The 8,602-nt window shown below is 40.2% G+C and overlaps 1 protein-coding gene across 1 annotated transcript in view; it reads left to right on the top strand.

The window, feature by feature from the left end:
* bloc1s6 (biogenesis of lysosomal organelles complex 1 subunit 6) overlaps positions 1–7,472 on the top strand; it is a 17,620-nt gene extending 10,148 nt beyond the window's left edge. Inside the window, exon 7 of the mRNA XM_088334348.1 lies at positions 3,481–7,472. The gene's annotated coding sequence lies outside the window, so the exon portion shown is untranslated. The remainder of the gene's footprint in view (positions 1–3,480) is intronic.
* The last annotated feature ends 1,130 nt before the right edge of the window (positions 7,473–8,602 follow it).

The following is an 8,602-nucleotide window of genomic DNA, read 5'->3' on the forward strand; positions in this document are numbered from 1 at the left end:
TCAGCAAATGTGAGAGTGTGAGTTTGCATGTTCTCCCCGTGCTCGCGTGGGTTTCCTTCGAGAACTCTGGTTTCTTTCCATATTCCAAAAGATAGATATGAGGTTATTCGGCCGGTTCAAATTGTCCCTAAGTGTGAATGAGCGAGTGAGTTGTCCGTCTCTGTGTGCCCTGCGACTGGCTGGCAACCTGTTCAGGGTGTCCCCTGCCCACTGCCCGAAGACAGCTGGGATGTCCCCCACGACCCTACTGAGGATAAGCGGCGCAGAAAATGGATGGATGTATAATATACATACATAAATATACCGGAGCCGTATCCCCCTAGTGGGAGATGGCTAGAGTCAAGAACACATTCACATTTTGACTCTTTCAGGGAGATTGATACAGAGGAGGGGATTCCCAGCCCCCTCGCTCAACCCACCAGATATATTGCAACATCTCGTTCAGAGTCATTAGGTCAGTGTTTTTCAACCAGTGTGCTCGGGCACACTAGTGTGCCGTGAGACCTTGTCTAGTGTGCCGCTGGAATTTGCCCAAATTTATCTTTCCCAAAAATCAGGCCATTATTCAGTATTTTTGCTATCTTTAGACGAGAAACTGTAATAGTCATCCAAATCAGTAGGTGGCAGTAGATTTTTATATACTTTTTATTTACTAATTATCTGCTCATCGGGTAGCACAGCACATTTAATAACTTCATTTGTTTAACAAAGCGGTTTAAGATTGCACTGTAAAAAAATAAAAACATAAATAAAGCACATCATTCTTTTTTATTCTAAGTATTATTGTCTTCTTTTTAGATACTAACTACCTGCTTATACGGTAGTACAGTGAAATATTTGACCTAACTTAATTTTCAAACATTTTCGACCAACGTTGTGTCTAGGAACTTTTTTTATAAATAAAAGTGTACCTTGGTTCAGAAACACTGCATTAGGTGACCTAAATTGCGCGTTATAACTGTCCAAAAACAGAATACATGCGGACTTTAGATTTTTTTTCTTTGTACATAGCGTTTCAAAGCAATGGCACACATGAGCCAGCAGAGAGCAGCCTGCGCATTTAAAAGACTTATCATCGTGTTGTACGGCAAATAGTTGATTGTTTCCTTTAGTCAATTCATGACTACTGTTGTTTTGTTGTTGTGTGCCTTGGCTAAATATAAAGCCACAAACGACTACGCCTCCCCACCGGGCACTTTCCTTTCTTGTGCAGCTTAATTCACCGAGCCTCCGAAGTTATTTGTTTTAAGTCGAGTGTGTTGAAGACAAAATTTCATTGCACTTCAATTGCGGTCGTGGGATGTGCAAAATCAATACTTCATTAAAAATAATTATTTACACCAGTACTGTATATTAACAATATTTTGTAAAACAAGTAATGCTACTGAACCTTTTTTCCCCTATAAATATCTGCAATATAAACTGCATAACTAAAATACATTTCTTTTAAACTAATAACAAGATGTAGTAGTACCAATATGTAAAAGAGTGTTAATCTCTCTCATTTACATTTGGTATTTGTAAACTGGCATTTTTTTTAAATACAGGAGTTAATTGGCACAGTAATCACTTGATGTATTGTGGTTTACTTACTAGGGATTTGTTACGTCACGGATTTTTACTGTGCATTTTGTTCCGTACTGTGATTGGATTAACAGTGTCAAGTCCAATCGTGTTTATTGGTATGAAGAAGTCTCAAAGGGCTCTACAGACTAATTTTACAGTAGAATATGCTTTCTATCGCCACCAAAAATTGGACCTCTCTACCTGCTAAACTTTCTCCGAGACCACATGCGGGTCTTTGGCGCTCCCTACTGGCTCCCTGCAGTTTTTAAAATATTGTTTGATAATGGACAATAATATATGGTTTTTGTAGGTAAGAATGGCAAGGTAATTGTAGTTTTGTATAACGTCCACAGGTGGGCAGAGTAACATGTCAAGTCAAGTCATGTTTATTTGTATAGCCCTTAATCACAAAGAGTCTCAAAGGGCTGCACGGACCATAGATTATTGCAAACCACAGACTATTATTACACCATGCCAGGATGACCAGGCTGCAATGGATGTCGCAACAATAAGTAATACACAGATATTGTCAACATATAATATAAGTTTTCATATGCTATAGAATAGAAGTGTGTTTTAAGCCAGATTTAAACATTTCCACTGAGGTTGCAGATCGAATCTCAGGGGGCCACAGCACCGGGGCCCAAATGGAGAATGCTCTCGAACCTGCGGATCTCTTCTTGGCTCTTGGGATCACTAGTAGTCCAGAGCGAAGGCTCCGGAGCGGAACATAGGGGAAAATTAAATATGAAAGATATGAAGGAGCACATCCATTCATGATTTTGTATACTACCAACAGTCCCTTATATTTATATCTTAAGCTAATGCAGGTTAGCTAAAATCGGGGGTAATGTGATCAAAACTTTTTTGTCTTAGTTAAAAGCCTCGCTGCAGCATTTTGTACCAGCTAAAGGCTCTTGATTTTGGACTTCGGGAGACCGGAGAGTAGTGCATTACAGTAAACGAGACAGGAAGTAACAAATGTATGAATTATAATCTCCACATCCGACAGAGACAGCATAGGGCCAATTTTAGCAATGATGCAAAGATAGAAAAAAGCTGTTCTGGTAATATACTTAACATGTGTTTAAAAGGACAGATCGGGGTCAAATATGACACCTAAAGTCACGGCATTTTGATGGACCAATAACTAACATTTCGGTCTTTTCAGAGTTAAGGCGCAAGAAGTTGAGTGAAATCCATTCTTTTATCTCAGTGAGGCAGGCCTCCAAATTTCCACAGTTTTGGGCGGCAGATTCCTCCATCGGGAGATATAGTTGATTGTCATCTGCGTAGCAATGGACACTGATATTATACTTGCGAATAATATCACCTAATGGAAGCATGTAAATGCTGAATGAAAAGAAGGGGGCCGAGTACTGATCCCTGTGGAACACCATAGGTAACACTAAAGGGCTGAGATGTCATTTCACCATATGTGAAGTCGATCGGGTCCTTAATCCATACAGTTGTCCAATAAAACAGCAAGATTATTTTTAGAATTATAGTTTGACAATACAGAAGTTATTTGTAAAAAAAAAACAAAAAAACGATTATAAAGTACAGTTTTTTATTTGTTCAACAAACACTTGAGCCTGTAGATTGAGTTTGTTCTTGAGTAATGAATATATATAATTAAATGATTGATTGATGAATAAAGGTGTTTACTTGACGTGTTTTTACTATCGTGGGACGTTGTCATAACTCAACTCCTGCGAAAAACAAGGTATTACTATATTCGTATTTCACCAGAGACTTTTCTTACTTGTATACGATAGCTGTCCTGAAGTTCATTGTCTGAATTTCTTGGCCGCTTCTGTTAAATCGTCAGCCACTGTTTTCGAAAACACTACTAATTTGAGGTCCCATTGTTTAGTACCAACCAAGACAAAGAATTTATTTTTCTGTTGACAGAATACAAAGGAACATTCCTCTGCATCCCAACAAGACCACGTGTGTGTTGGAGCTCGACCAATGCACGCAAAGCTACAATTATATACTCCACTTTAACTGCTGCAAACCAGCACTGCCTGTTTTACCCCCGCCGAGTTTGTCTTGGAGTTAAAAGTTCCCGTCAGAGTGGTCACACAAGGCTTCAGACTAAGGAGAGAGAATGCAGTGAAAAACGGCCACTTGTCAACACATGACTGCATCTGTCTGTCTTCTTTTTTTTTTTTAAACTCACTTCCTTTGTTTACGTATGCCAGGAGCTGTTGTATGTTGGGAACTAGGTCATTCCGATAATAAGATTCATTTTAAACTTTTTGAGATCTGAAACGCAGCACATGGTCCCAGTGGCGGCTTTGCTTTTCACACCTAGGCGTTTGGGAGTCAGTCTTAGTGATGTGTCGTTGGTGTACGAACCGGCTCTATGAGCGAGCTCTTGGAAGTGAAATTTCCCATTTTATTCGAAGGAAAGGTGATGCCGTGCTCGGGGTCTGCTCGGGGAATCGGCAACGTGAACCTAAAGCCTGTCTTTGTAACAATATCTAAGTTAAGCAAGACTGTCCCAGACAGGGGTGTCAAACTCATTTTAAATCGGGGGCCACACGATAGAACAAACATTCTTTCGGGGGCCGGAGTACTATATTAAACAGAAAGAACAAGAGAGATAAAGAAATAAGAGAAAGAGGGAGGGAAAAGGAGAGAGGGTGGGACAAAAAAAGAAAAAGAGAGAGAGGGAGAGCGCGTGAGAACAAAAGATGAAAAGAGAGAGGGGGAAAAGAAAGGGAGAGGAAGAAAGAAATCCGAATAGAAATGGAATGGAGAGAAAAGAGAAAAGAAAGTGCGAAGGGTAGGAAGAGAGAAAGACAAAAGGAAAAAAGAAGTTAGAGCAAAAGAAGTTAAAAAGACACAGAGAGAGAAAGAGACAAAGAGCAACAAAAGGAAAAGAAAAAGAGCGACACAGAGAGTGAAAGAGACAGAGACAGAGTAGTAGAAAAGGGGTGGAAAAAAGAGAGAGAGAGAGAGAGAGAGAGAGAGAGAGAGAAATGAATACAAGTACAGTGTTTTTGTGAGAGGCACCTGGCTTTGGCAACATTAAGTTGACATATTTCAACCTGCAGCTTGTTTTTCTCTTGCGCTTCTCTGAGTGTGGTCTCGCGGGCCGGATTCAATACCTTAGGGCCTGATCTGGCCCGCCGGCCGCCTGTTTGACACCTGTGGTCTAAGAGGAGATAAAGAATAACAATAACAGTTGTATAGTAAAAATTTTGAGATAAAGAATAACAATAACAGTTGTATAGTAAAAAAATTTTGACGTCAGCAAAAGAGAAGCCCGGCCAGGCCCAAATGTAATGACTGAAATTTTAGGAGGTCCCGGATGGACACGCGCTTAAGATCTTACCTATGGGCTAAAACCTTTTACCACTTGCGAAAGACTTGCTTGCTTCATAATTGTCCGACCTCTGTTAACAATGTATAGGTTTTTTGAAAAGTCCGTCACAAATCAACGCAACAATATATTTCCATGTGCAGCTTGTTCACTTTAAATTTAACAGCCGTGGGCGTGATCACTTTGGTTTGTCGAATCGCTCAAGCTTTTTTTTTTACACTTCTGCTACTGCTCTAGCAGCAGGAAAGGGCATTTTGTTTGTAAAAATCATAACTTTGGATAGAAATGAGCTAGAGCTTCCTTTTTGTTTGACATACTCAGATATTTACGGCAGGCCAGATGAAATCATTCAATGGGTCAGATCCGCCCCTGATGTTAGATATACAGGGATGACAAAAGGTATGTATATTTTTCAGAATTTGTTGTCCAAGCGCCCCAACTCCCTCTCCTAATAAAAACACCTCTGACTCCAATTAGTCAGTTCTTCCTACAGGCGTGGGTAGACAGTCTGGGTTACGCTACTCCGAGTATTTAGTTTGAACCCGTCTCCACTTTTAGAAAGTTGTCTCTCATGAAAAACAAACACAAGCCCCCTCCTTGGACGAAACCACAGACAAGGAGCAGGAGGGGATTATGATGCTGCACCGGGCAGGCCTTCCTGTGTCTGTATACATTGATTCAGCCCAACGTAGAAGAGTGGGAAGCTGTGGTCTGCTTCAGACGGGCAGCGCCAAGCCTGTCTCACAGTCACCATAACAGGATATGATCCTAAGAACCACACCGATGACAGCTGCACAGTGTCATTATTTCCCTCAGGTTCTTACCGAAGGGATCGGTGCGCCGGTATTGGTCGCTCTGCCTTGCGTAGAGTTTGACCAATGCCTTTGGAAAACATATCGCCCTGTGGCTCTTTCTTACCAACGTGACAGCAAATGAGGTTATTTTCCCTCTTTCCCCGCCACTGATCCTTATGTAAGTACGTACGCACGTCTGGCTAGGTGAACGTCAAGAACATTAGTAATTGAGGGTCCGTGACTCAACAGATGTTGCAAAAATAGAAATTTATCGAAGAGCTTTTCTGTTTGACCAAAAGGGGCTTTCCACAACAGACTAAACTGGAACAGTTGTCTGTGCTTAGAGCATCACCCGCGTTTAGACGCAAAACCATTTTTGGGTGGCATTTCCCTTTTTGACAGGGTCATTGGCAAAGGAGAATGGAAAACCCAACGGAATCAATCGAGGTGTAGCTTAACTCCCGATGCTAGTGATGTGCTCCCTGGTCCGATTCCCTGAAGCGTCTCCGAGTATTTTAGACGAGTGGTTCATGAACCGCGAGTCGAGGTTTGTGTGTAGCGGCAGTAGCTCAGGAGGTAAAATGCTCATCTTAGGATCAAGAGTTCGCAGGTTCAATTCCCGCCTCTGTGTTATATGTCGAGGTGTCCTTGGGCAAGACACTGAATCCCTCATGCCCCCCGATGAGCAGTTAGTTGCCTTGCATGGCTGACGCTGCTATCGGTTAGTTAGTGTGTGTAAAAGGGAAGGTGTGAAGCACATTGTAAAGCGCTTTGGGAAGTCTTCAGTGACATGCAAAGCGCTATATAAATGCAGACCAATACAATGCAAAGTTCCAAATAAAAGCGGCAAAATAACACTGTGGAAAAAACGTCTGACACTGAATGGGTTACATAAAAATGAATAAGCACTTTATTTTACCTCCTTATTTCACATTTTCACTCTTTGCATAAGCACACACATAAACAAGGTAACGCAAAACTGTCAACCTGATAGCATAATCAAGGAAACCTGTATTGAATCCCCCATGTGTGTGAACATTTGCCTGCAGGGCTTCACTGCTTCATCTGGCTTCATTTTTCCATCATGACCAAACACACAATTGCCACAATCACTCAGTCAATGTGGATTTCAATCCTTTGAAGAATCTATTGTGCTCCAATTTAAGATAAAATAATCCTTTCTTTGTCCCACTATGGGGAAATTTATTTTGTTACAATAGTAAGACAATGAATAATGAATAACAGCTAGGAATATCAACAGTATAAACAAGTAGTTAAAAATATAGAAAATAAAAAAAACAAAATATTTCCAATGGGAGGTGTGCAAAACAGTTAAAGTACAGTGGCCAGTAATGTGCAAACATGCAAAGTCATTTGATTTACTTTCTAATGCATAATTACAAAAATGTGACGCTACATAAAAAAAACTAACATCAAAACAATGTAATGTGGTTCAAAAAGATCTATATGTTTGTGTATGCTGTGTTCAATAAACTAACTGACAAACTTGTCTGTCTAAAACCCCAACTCTGGTCCTGGTTAACACCCATATATATACAAACCTGCTCAATTACCTAACCAGCCACATTTGATTCTCATCATTCACCTGCCATAATAGTTAGAATTTAAAAGTTGTTGTCTATGGTCGCAAGAGAAGTCTTTGATATAGATAGCTCTTACACCGCCCCCTAATTTTTACTCTTAACAATGACTTCATTATCTAGTACCTCTACTCAAGGTCAGAGACAAGAGGTTAAGACATGGACTGTGCTTCAAATACCTTGCTTGTACTGTAATGTGGATCATGAGATGGAATCATGCATTAAAATGAACGCTTAGAGAAAATGGAATTCCTCAAAGTTAAAGAAAGGCTTATGTTTTAGTTGTCTGTTAAAAGGAAAAATAAGTGTCAGCAGAAAAAGAATAGAGAATATGTTTAAAAAATGTATTGAATTCAATATTTTAATATGGTCTGCATTTATATAGCATTTTTAAGTCACTGAAGACCTCCCAAAGCTCTTTACAATGTGCTTCACATTCCTCCTTTCACACAAACACACACACACACACGCACACACACACACACACACACACACACACACACACACACACACACACACACACACACACACACACACACACACACACACACTGCTAGCCAGAGGGAGCCATGTAAATCGCTGACCTTCCAATTGGGGGCATTAACTACTCGCGTAATGTTATTGGTCAAAGCAAACCTAGCAAACAAATTGTTGGTAATTGCTAATAGGCTGCTTTAACAGTAATAGGAGCAAAATGAAAACTAAATTGAATAGGTGAGAATGTCAATTTGGTGATCAGTTAAACACGGGGTGGGCTAACTACAGTGCCCGGGCCACATACAGCCCCGTCAGGCTTTTTCATCCTGGCCATGGAACAAAGGTTTTGATAAAGATACTAAAAAAAAAGAAATGTTGTTTTGGTGCCACTTGTCTTCAGTGCCCCAGAAACAAAAGGTGAGATTGAAGGCCGATGGTACTGTTAAGTACTGTACAAAGTACTGTTACTTCAGAATAAAATCAAGTAGAGGCAAAAAGTGGTTATGGAAATAATTACTTGAGTAAGCGTCTTATTCATTGATTATTTTTTTTAAACCAATTCAATCAGATGCTAAGAAAATGTTCCTAACCCTGCCCATAACTGCCAACTGGTGGTCAAATCTGAATAAGATAAAACAGGTCTCTGACAAAATGAATGTGCCAGAGACAAACAGATGCGTACTAACATGGAGGGGAATTAAGTAACGGCTTCTAAGTAGCCCAATGCAGCCAATAAGAGAATCTACTCAAGTAAAAGAAAAAGAAGAGTGATATAAAAATACTCCCAGGAGTTCAAAATTTCCCAAAACTTACGCAATTAAATGTATTCC

The sequence above is a fragment of the Urocampus carinirostris genome, chromosome 4 (genome assembly GCF_059441175.1).
Source record: "Urocampus carinirostris isolate Australia breed hairy pipefish chromosome 4, RoL_Ucar_1.0, whole genome shotgun sequence".
Taxonomy (NCBI): Eukaryota; Metazoa; Chordata; class Actinopteri; order Syngnathiformes; family Syngnathidae; genus Urocampus; species Urocampus carinirostris.